Here is a 9654-nt window from a genome sequence, read left to right as displayed (position 1 = left end):
CATGCATCCCCAAGAGTCTATGCATAGCTTTTTCTCAAATAATCAATATTGCTCAATGGGGGTAACATTCCCGGGAATTTATATAGTGCCCGGTCACACTTACGTCGTAGGGTCAACAGAGTATCGAGTTTTCAACCTGGTACACGTGGTGGCAAGCCACGGCACTTAATCCAGGGAACCTCGTATCTCAGATATTTCAAATCATAAGCCATATGAATAATTCAAAGGTCATATCTCAACATTCTCAACATCATAATTATTCTTCAATCCAAAATCTCATTTCCAAATTCATTCAAAAACCATATTTCAAAGAGAATCCTCATCATCCTTCTTTCCATCCCGTTCATTAACAATCTCAACTCAAAACATAATTCTTTCTTTTCTAAATAAATCAATCTTAAAACATATAACGTTCAAAAACTAAATCTTTTTAAATCATCACTTCAGGCAAAACTTTCAATTTTATAAAATTTCGGCAGCATCTCCTCTAAAACTCGGACACTGCCACCCTTTTCGGGTCCCAACCAAACCAAACCAAACACCTGTTAATCAGTCAAATCACTTCCAACAACCATTATCACTGTAACAGTACTCAACCCAAGGAAATTACAAAATCCAGATTTCAATCAACCAATCCTATAAATCACAATTTAAACCGACTTCAACCAACAGCATCAATCAATAGTTAAGAATTCTCGGTCTTCTCAAACAGTTTCAAACCAAACCATTCCCTCAAACACTTTTCGAATCATCTCCAAAATAGCAAATCATTCTCAATAAATAACCCATTTTCAAATATCAAGTTTTTTCCAAGTTTATTTTAAAACCAAATTCCAATATCAAATCGGGTTTAATATCAAATCAAACTAATGATCTCATTCAACCAAAACAACTCAATTCAATTCATAAGACTCACGAAATCACAAAAATGTATTTTACGCGTTAATATCGATTTATAACAACCCTGTAATGTAAAATAGATTTAAGAAAAACCCCTACCTTAAAGTTGAAACTCGCAAAACTAAAATGCGTCAAAAACCCCTTTTCCTCGGCCAGTGACAGCAGCTTAGCTTTATCCACTATCCGTAGCAGCAACCGCAACTCTAAGCGCGACACACAACAACCGGAACTTGAACCTACGTTACCAACACTATTTTCGAATAAATACTAATTCAACGAAAATCAGTGGTAATTAGATTAATTCTCCTTCATTTATAAAATAAGGTTAAGAATCTATATATTAAAATTAAGGTATATAAAATACTCATCATTTTTTCAATTATAAGAACTCGAAATAATAAATAAAAGTTTACTCAATTTTTATATAAAAATATCTAAAATGCAGCCTTAAATAAATATAATACATCATAATAATTTATTAATAACTTTCAAAAACTTAAGGGTCTTACAGTTACCATGGCTTCATGGGTAGCATTATACACTTTTAGGTCATAACCTAAGGTTACGATCTTCAACCCTAACTCATGGGCTTTCTCAAATGCAATGAATGAATGCGATGCTCCCGAATCAAATAAAGCATTTAAAGTTTGACCAGCCATTTCACAGTTACCTCGAATGAGTGTCTCGGATCCCTCTGCACCCCTAGCTGAGGTGGTGAACACCCGACCGGTCTGTTGTGCTTTCCTAGCACCTTGTTTCTGCTTCTCCGGACAATTTGCGGCTCTATGCCCAGCCTTTCTACAATTGTAGCACAAACCCCCATCCGGCCTTGCATAGTGCTCCCGGATGGTGACTTCCACACCTAGTACAAGCTTGATCATTCTGAGGCTGCTTCCCAAACCTTTTCCCTTGGGAGTTGTTGTTGTTGGGCCTCCTAAAGGAACCTCCCCTCTTGAAAGATGGACCTCTAGGTGCAAAGCTCTTCCCTCGGTTCTGTGGAAATGATCTTTTGTGACTCCCTTTCTCAGTGGCTGCCCTCTTCACACACTCTTCAGCAACCCTACACTTGTTCACCAACTCGGAGAAAGTCTTAATCTCCATTGGCCCCCACCGAACCGAAAATATCGCTCCGGAGTCCTCCTTCATACTTAACACACTTCCATTCCTCATATTCCACCGGAGTCCCTTGACACATACGAGAGAATCTGAACAGCTCCTCAAACTTGTCAGTATACTCAGATACGGACATAGTACCCTGCTTCAGCTGCAACAATTCAAGCTCTTTGGCCGTCCTAGCAGAAGTCGGAAAGTACTTCTTATAGAACTCCTCTTGGAAGACATCCCAGGTGATATAATCATCACCCTGCTGCAGGAGGCGTCGGATACCCTGCCACCAATGCAATGCTTCACCAGTGAGCAAATAGGTAGCGAACTCCACACGCTGCCCTTCAGGTACCACCTGCGCTTGCAGTGCTCGTTCCATAGCCTGAAACCATGTATCGGCTTCAGTCGGGCTAGTAGTTCCCTTGAACTTCGGTGGATTAACCTTCAAAAAGTGTGCCAGTGTCATCGGACCCTGAACTCCACCTCCGTCATTACCGTGGTTGTTCATCTGTTGACCAAGAGCCTCAGCAGTGGCTTGCATAGCAGCAGCCATGTTCTCCAACGCAGTCATAAAGTTCACCGGGTCATTAGGGTTAGTCTCCGGCGCACGAGCATTAGTACGACCTCTCCCACGACCTCTACCGCGTACACGAGACGCCATCTGGTTCCTATACACACCAAACAATCGATATTAAGTTGATCAGTCTCAATATCGGAAGTCTAGTGCTTCAAAGTCCCAAATGCTTGCTCATGAACGTTTATGCCAATTATATCAAGCAGATATACTAATAGCACATAACACACACAGAGAATGCACAGAAGTATAGTCAGTCCATTCCTCAGGCTCTACAAGAACGAACTGCTCTGATACCATAATGTAACACCCTACCATACAGAGTCTTATGCTTAAGTCATAATTCAGAGATGGCAAGGTATTACGACCTCTAAAACAAAAATTTAGTACGTATAGTAGTATGAATAATTGGTTATAACTAGGAGCCTTTGTAGAAAAAGGGGTAAACAAAAACCGTAACTCGAACGCGCAACACTCCGATCGATAACATAACGAGCAAAGGATAAGCTAACGCAAGATCATATATATATATATATAAAGAGTGTCAAAAACGGGAATATCAAGACTCAAAATCCGGCTGCGAAGATAACCGGTCCGAGCATAGCAATATATACATATAATAAAATAAGGAAAACCCAAAGGAAACCCAAAGGGACACAAATACAGAACCCTACTCTCCAAAAATCTCCTATAAGAGGAGTCATCACAGTTTGTATTATTTAATGGAGATAAAAGTATCTAAACAAGATATATAAACCAAGACGGAGTCCCGAGAACAAAGGATCTTCGCTAATCCAGAAGTCTCCAGCATGCCTTAACGAGAAGCCTCGCGTCCTGCATCTGAAAACCACAAAATCCGCATGGGTGAGAACCAGAGGTCCCCAGCACGGTAACATGCTAGGCATATCATAATGATTTAAGACATAAGTGGTGAGATCGGAGGCTTAGAAGTATGAAATTTGGCTTTTAAAACTCAAAAATCAACTTTGGGATGAAAACAGGGCCACGCGTACACGCACTCCGCGCGCACGCGTGGATGGCCTTAAAACTCATCGACGCGCAAGTGTCACACGCGCGGACGCGTGGATTGAAAATTAGCCAACGACACGCAAGCGTCAGCCACGCGTACGCGTGGGTGCTCTTGCGCCCCAGGCACAAAACTGGCACAACTTTGGCACAACTCTCGGGAAAATGGCTGGGCATTTGGTACAGCGCATCGACGTGCCCGCGCACACCACGCGCACGCGTGGATGGTGCTTTCTCGAAGAACGGCGCGTACGCGCCAAGTGCGCCTACGCGCGGAGGGTCATTCTGCTAAAAATTTTCTAAGTTAAAAGCTGTAGAATTTACAGATTCAACCCCCAATCTTCCGACGGACATAACTTTCTCATTTTAAATCGTTTTTCACCCGTTCTTCAAATGACATGGACATCCCGGATCCAATTTCATTTCTAAATAGATTTGGCACAAATCAGAGATCCGTAGTCCAAGTTATGTCCCGTCAAAGTATCCCCAAAAACCATGTTTTTATACAAAACCATAAAGTGCCATTTTCAAAACAAGCCACTTTCAACTCTTTTCAAAATCAATCAAAACATGCCAATTTCATCCCTTTTCTTTGAAATCAATCAAAATGTACCAAAATCAACATCAAGCCATCCTCAACTCACACATTGACACTTTACCAAGGTTCCCAAAACCACATCCAACCATTTTAACACTTCTCAATCAAATGGCTAAAGGACAAACGCAATATCATGTCATACATCCTTCCTCATCCCAATTTCCAATAATTCCATTTCCAATCAACCATCATTATACCTAATCATCATCATACTCACCATCAACATGGTACCACCCATCAATTCAACCTCAATCATTCATCAAGCATATATCACAACATGCATTTTCTCATATATCACACAATCAAGGCATCAATATTCATAATCACATATATGATCAAATCATATATCTCAATCATTCAACAACATCATCAATTCAATGCCTATCTTAGGGCCTCTAGCCTAAGTATTTCCTACCACATTACATATTAGATACGGGAAACCGAAACCATACCTTAGCCGATTTCCCTAGCTCAACCGGAGCACTTCCAAACCACTTGTCCACAAGCTCTCAATGTCTCAACACCTCCAAGAACAGATTTTATCACACAAAACCCTCTCCCAAGCTTTCCAAAGTCACCAATCAAGCTCCAATATTCACATATACACAACCTAAGCCACAATCATCATATCCATACACAACATCTCAATACCCAAACATCATAGAACAACAAATTACACTAGGGTTGAGAATCTTACCACACCCAAGGTCCAAGGAGACAAGATTAACCTTCTCCTCCAAGAGAGTTGGGTCCTATAACATCAAAGAACCCAAAATCTCAACATTTTTGCTCATGAAACTCGAAAACAAGGCTGGAAATTCGAAGAAAAAAACGTGACTTACCTCAAGATTGATTGTATGGGTTTTGTAGAGCTCTCCACGGTGAACGCGTGGCCGCAAACGGTGCGGCAATCGGAGCTCTAGATCAAAAGTTATGGTGGTTTGAAGATCAACCAAGGGAGAGAACTTGAGAGAGTGTTCTTCCCCCCTCCATCTTAATTTTCAGCGTGTGTTTGTGTGTTGTGAGGAGAGAGAGTGCTGAAAACTAGGGTTTTAGTTTAGTTTAGTTGGGCTAAGGGCCCATTTTGGGTCCGGTTGGACCGGTTTGCCCCGTTCGGTCCAATCTTGGTTCGATTTCTATAAAATTGGTACCGAAATTCTCGTCCCAATCTCCTCTATCATATTAAGCCATAAAAATAACATTTTTGGCTTTCTAGAATAAATTCTCATTTATGGGTTAATTAGCCGTTAATTAACCGGGTCTTACAAGACACTTAGCATACATACTACTAAAATACAAAAATATCTAAAACTTTATTTTACAGATTAAATGTTTTAAATAATTGCAAAATCAAAGTAAAATGAGAATTTTAAGATGGATGAAGGTAAAATTTTTAGAAAGGATTAAATATTACAAAGTAGATTTAAGTATTATTAATTTTTATTTCTTAAACAAATCAATTATATTAATAAAAGCATGCCCCCATAAACTCTTATTATAAAAACACTACAGTATTGAAGCTAATAATATGTATTTGCCTATCAAATACAATATTATTTAATACGTATGGAGAAATTTTTTTGTGTTTTTTATTCACTATTTTTGCATCATACCGTGGTGCACTATAAAATTTACATTTCTTTAAATCTTTGTAATCTTTAGCATAGAACAACATGCAACCATTAACGCAAAAATAAATCTTTACTGAAATTAACCCGAGTTTAGAAATTACTTTTTTAGTTTTGTTCTTGTTTGGATGAACTTCTGAGGTATAGCTCGTCTCTTACACTGTTGTAATATGTCTTTTCTTTAATGAAGTGAGAATAACTCGAACGTCAAAGAATACAGTTGGTGGATACCTGCAAAAGATACTCCGAGCTCAAGTCAGTAAGTGTTTAAGAGATATAAGAATTCTACAATTATAGAATGTTAAAACATGCATGAAATAGAACTTATCATATGGTTTTTCTTGAGATATAGAAATTGGTGCCTTTATAGGCGTAGAATTGATGAATAGAGTTGATGTTATGACCTTTTGTCATTAAGTCAGAATAATGGTTATTAAGATCAACTGTTACAAACTTAGAATAAAGGCAAATAAAGTCGAGTTATGACTCATGGTGCATAATAAAAATCGAGCTATAAGGAGACGGATCACAGTTCCCAAGCTTTGCCTCCCGATCATATGTATGATCCAGGCTAAGCTTAGAAAATGAAATGAGTTATAACTCGGTTAAAAGATAAGTGAATAACGATATGGTAAACCCCCAAACTTAGGCAGGTTATTACATCGGCATTTTTTCAAAAAAATAAATAATTCTACAATGAGTTTTATCTGCTCAAGTTGACTATGAGATAGATACTTCGTCAACCTATATCAAGAGACCGATGATTATTTATTGCTCATCTTTAATTTATGATTATTAGCTTAATGAATAAAGATGTTGTGAACTGAATATGATAATAAATATACATAAATTGTAGAATAAAATAAATAAATTGGTTACTCATATGCTAAGTAGTGATATTTTGAATTAAGAAATTTTAAAGGATTACTTTGAGGGTTAGAGCCATTTTGTATTGGCGAATTTGAATTTGAATTCATGACTTTAGTGTTAAAAATTCTACATGTAAATTCATGAAGTTGTCATAATAAGATTCAATATTTAATAAATGCAAGAGTTTATTGTATATATGGATGACTTGAATCCAACACTTTACTTTCTTAGCATGTAATTTCAAATGTTATGACAGAGAAATAGAATAATATTAATTAAATCAAAATGCATTAAAATATAGTGGTTACAAGTTACTATATTTATTGACTTTTGCTCCTATTCCTCTCAAATAGGATCTATGCCATGAATAGTAGGTTCTAGGAACTGATATAGTAAAAAGAAAGAAATAGTTAGTCATGGTCTCATCGAGGATAGAAAATGCATAAAAAGAATTATGGATAGAACATATATAGCTCAAGATCAGTCTTTTTAACCGAGCTTGGTGTTAAGATGTAATATGTATAAGATAGTAATTGAGAGAGAGTTTGTCCTTGTTTAGAAAATATAGCCAAATGTGCTTGATAAGGTAGCCAAGCTTTGTTGTTGGTTTGATTGATAATTGAGTTGTTCGATCTTAAATTCATTGATAGCTGAGTTTGTACTCAGATTAATTGAAAATCGAGTATTTTTTTTAGATTGATTGAAAGCCAAATTTGTTTTGGATTGGTTAAAAGCCGAGTTTATTTTCGGATTGGTTGAAAGTTGAGTTTGTTCTCGGATTGATTGAAAGCCGAATTTATTCTCGGATTAGTTGAAAGGCGAGTTTGTTCTCGGATTAGTTGAAAGACGAGTTTGTTCTCGGATTGATTGAAAGCCGAGTTTGTTCTCGAATTAATTGAAAGCCAATTTTGTTTCGGATTAGTTAAAAGCCGAGTTTGTTCTCAGATTGATTGAAAATTGAGTATTCTTGGATTGATCGAAAATCGAGTCTTTTTTTCATATTGATTGAATCATTGATTGACTATGATATGTAAAATGTTATAATATGTAAAAGTGAGCAATTGGAATGTATAAAGTACATTAAAATTTACGATGTATTAAAATTTGATAAAAGATTTTTATAAGCAAACTAGATTAGACATGGTTATACCGATGTATAAATGACTTGGGAATTTGTTCTATTAAGGTCATTTACCTTTCATTACCGAGGTATACATGACTTGGTAATTTGTTCTATTGAGGTCATTTGCCTTTCATTACCTGTAATGGTTAAACAAAGAATTATCAGAATAAATAATAATCATGGAATTAGTATAATTACTTTGAGCTATTTCATTATTTGAATGAATTTGTAGTTGTCTGTCTTTTCAAATTCAAGAAAAAATGTTAGTCATCTAATCATCACTTTTGATATAAAGAGCAAACCAAATACTACAAAAGAAGCAAAGGAATAGATATTCTAGAATAGAAATAAAAATAATGTCAAGATTGATCCAGTGGTCATGAATGTCAGTTTTTTTAGAGTTTATCCTCTCCTCATGTTTGGTACCCGATTAAATTTAGAGTAACAAATAGTAATTTGGCTTTAAGCAGTTATGATGTTAGTAGAGGATGATCTCAAATCTTGATCTCTATATTGTTTGAATTTATTTTTATAAATATAAAATTAAATAGTAATACAAAATATTAAAGAGAAATTAAAAACAATTGTCCCTTTATTTTGTAGATTTGGGTCAAATAAGACTCAATTAAGGGCGCTTAATAATGACGATGATGATTTGATCTATGAAAACTTAGTTAGGTAATGATAAAGTAATATAACAGTAATTGTGGTGTCGTTCTTCTGCACAAAGAACGAAAATAAAGCAAACAAACTAGCGGAACAAAAAATTTGAAATCATCATAATAATATTCTATTGTGTGCAATTATTTGATGGTGACATTATGAATTAAATGGAAGAGCTTTATAGTTTTGCAAAAAGTTAAAGTCAAAAGAGAATGAGTGATAATTTCATAATTGCAAAAATCTTGTAAAATAGAGCACGAGAACTATAATTTTTTAGAATATATAATAACTTGTTGTTTTAGTTTAATATCACCTAAATAGATGAGATATTGATGATCATAGTTTGAGCATATGATTTTGTTAAATTTTTTAGAAAGAGTATTGTTCACTTTGGCTTCATGAGAGTTTGGATAATAAGTTTATATGGAGAAAGATAAAGATATAGGGCTATGCATGTGTAGTGTATATATGCATTTGATTGTATGTGAATTGAAAAGTTCAGAAATATATATCCATTGACGGAATTGATTGTATAATCCGAGGATATAATGACTAATTGTCTTGCGAATTTTTTCGACCCACAACAACCTATTGATGAATTTCTCACTCAAAGCAATTAACTATTGAATATTTATAATTTATATTGAAAGTCATATGACATGAATAAGATAAATTGAAAAAATAAATATATGTATAAAGTCGCAACATATATTGAATAATATATATTGTAAAAGTAAAATAGTTCAAAATAGAAAAATAAACCTTGAAAATTGATAATTGTAGAGAAGGAGACGACATATATGAATGTCATACATGCCAAATATGAATTACTTAATTTTATTTATTAATATTTGAACTTTGTTTCGTAGAATCTGCATTAACTTGTTAATAAAGCAATAAAATAATTAGTCATTTAATGATATAATAAATTTTGTTTAGCTCTGAAGTATATTTTTTGTGCAAAAATAACAAATTTGCATGTTTGTAACTATTTTTTGCTTAATTTTCTGCATTAAACAAATAGTAACATAAAATTTAATAAAATAAATAGTATAGCAGTTATATATGGGTAGAGAATAAAGAATATATAGTTAATATAATCAATTAAATGACATAGGGCTATTAGTATTTTTGGACAATTCAACTTTAGATTTAAGTAAAATATATT

Source organism: Arachis ipaensis, chromosome B04 (assembly GCF_000816755.2).
Source record: "Arachis ipaensis cultivar K30076 chromosome B04, Araip1.1, whole genome shotgun sequence".
Classification (NCBI taxonomy): Eukaryota; Viridiplantae; Streptophyta; class Magnoliopsida; order Fabales; family Fabaceae; genus Arachis; species Arachis ipaensis.
Note: the sequence above shows the minus strand (reverse complement) of the source record.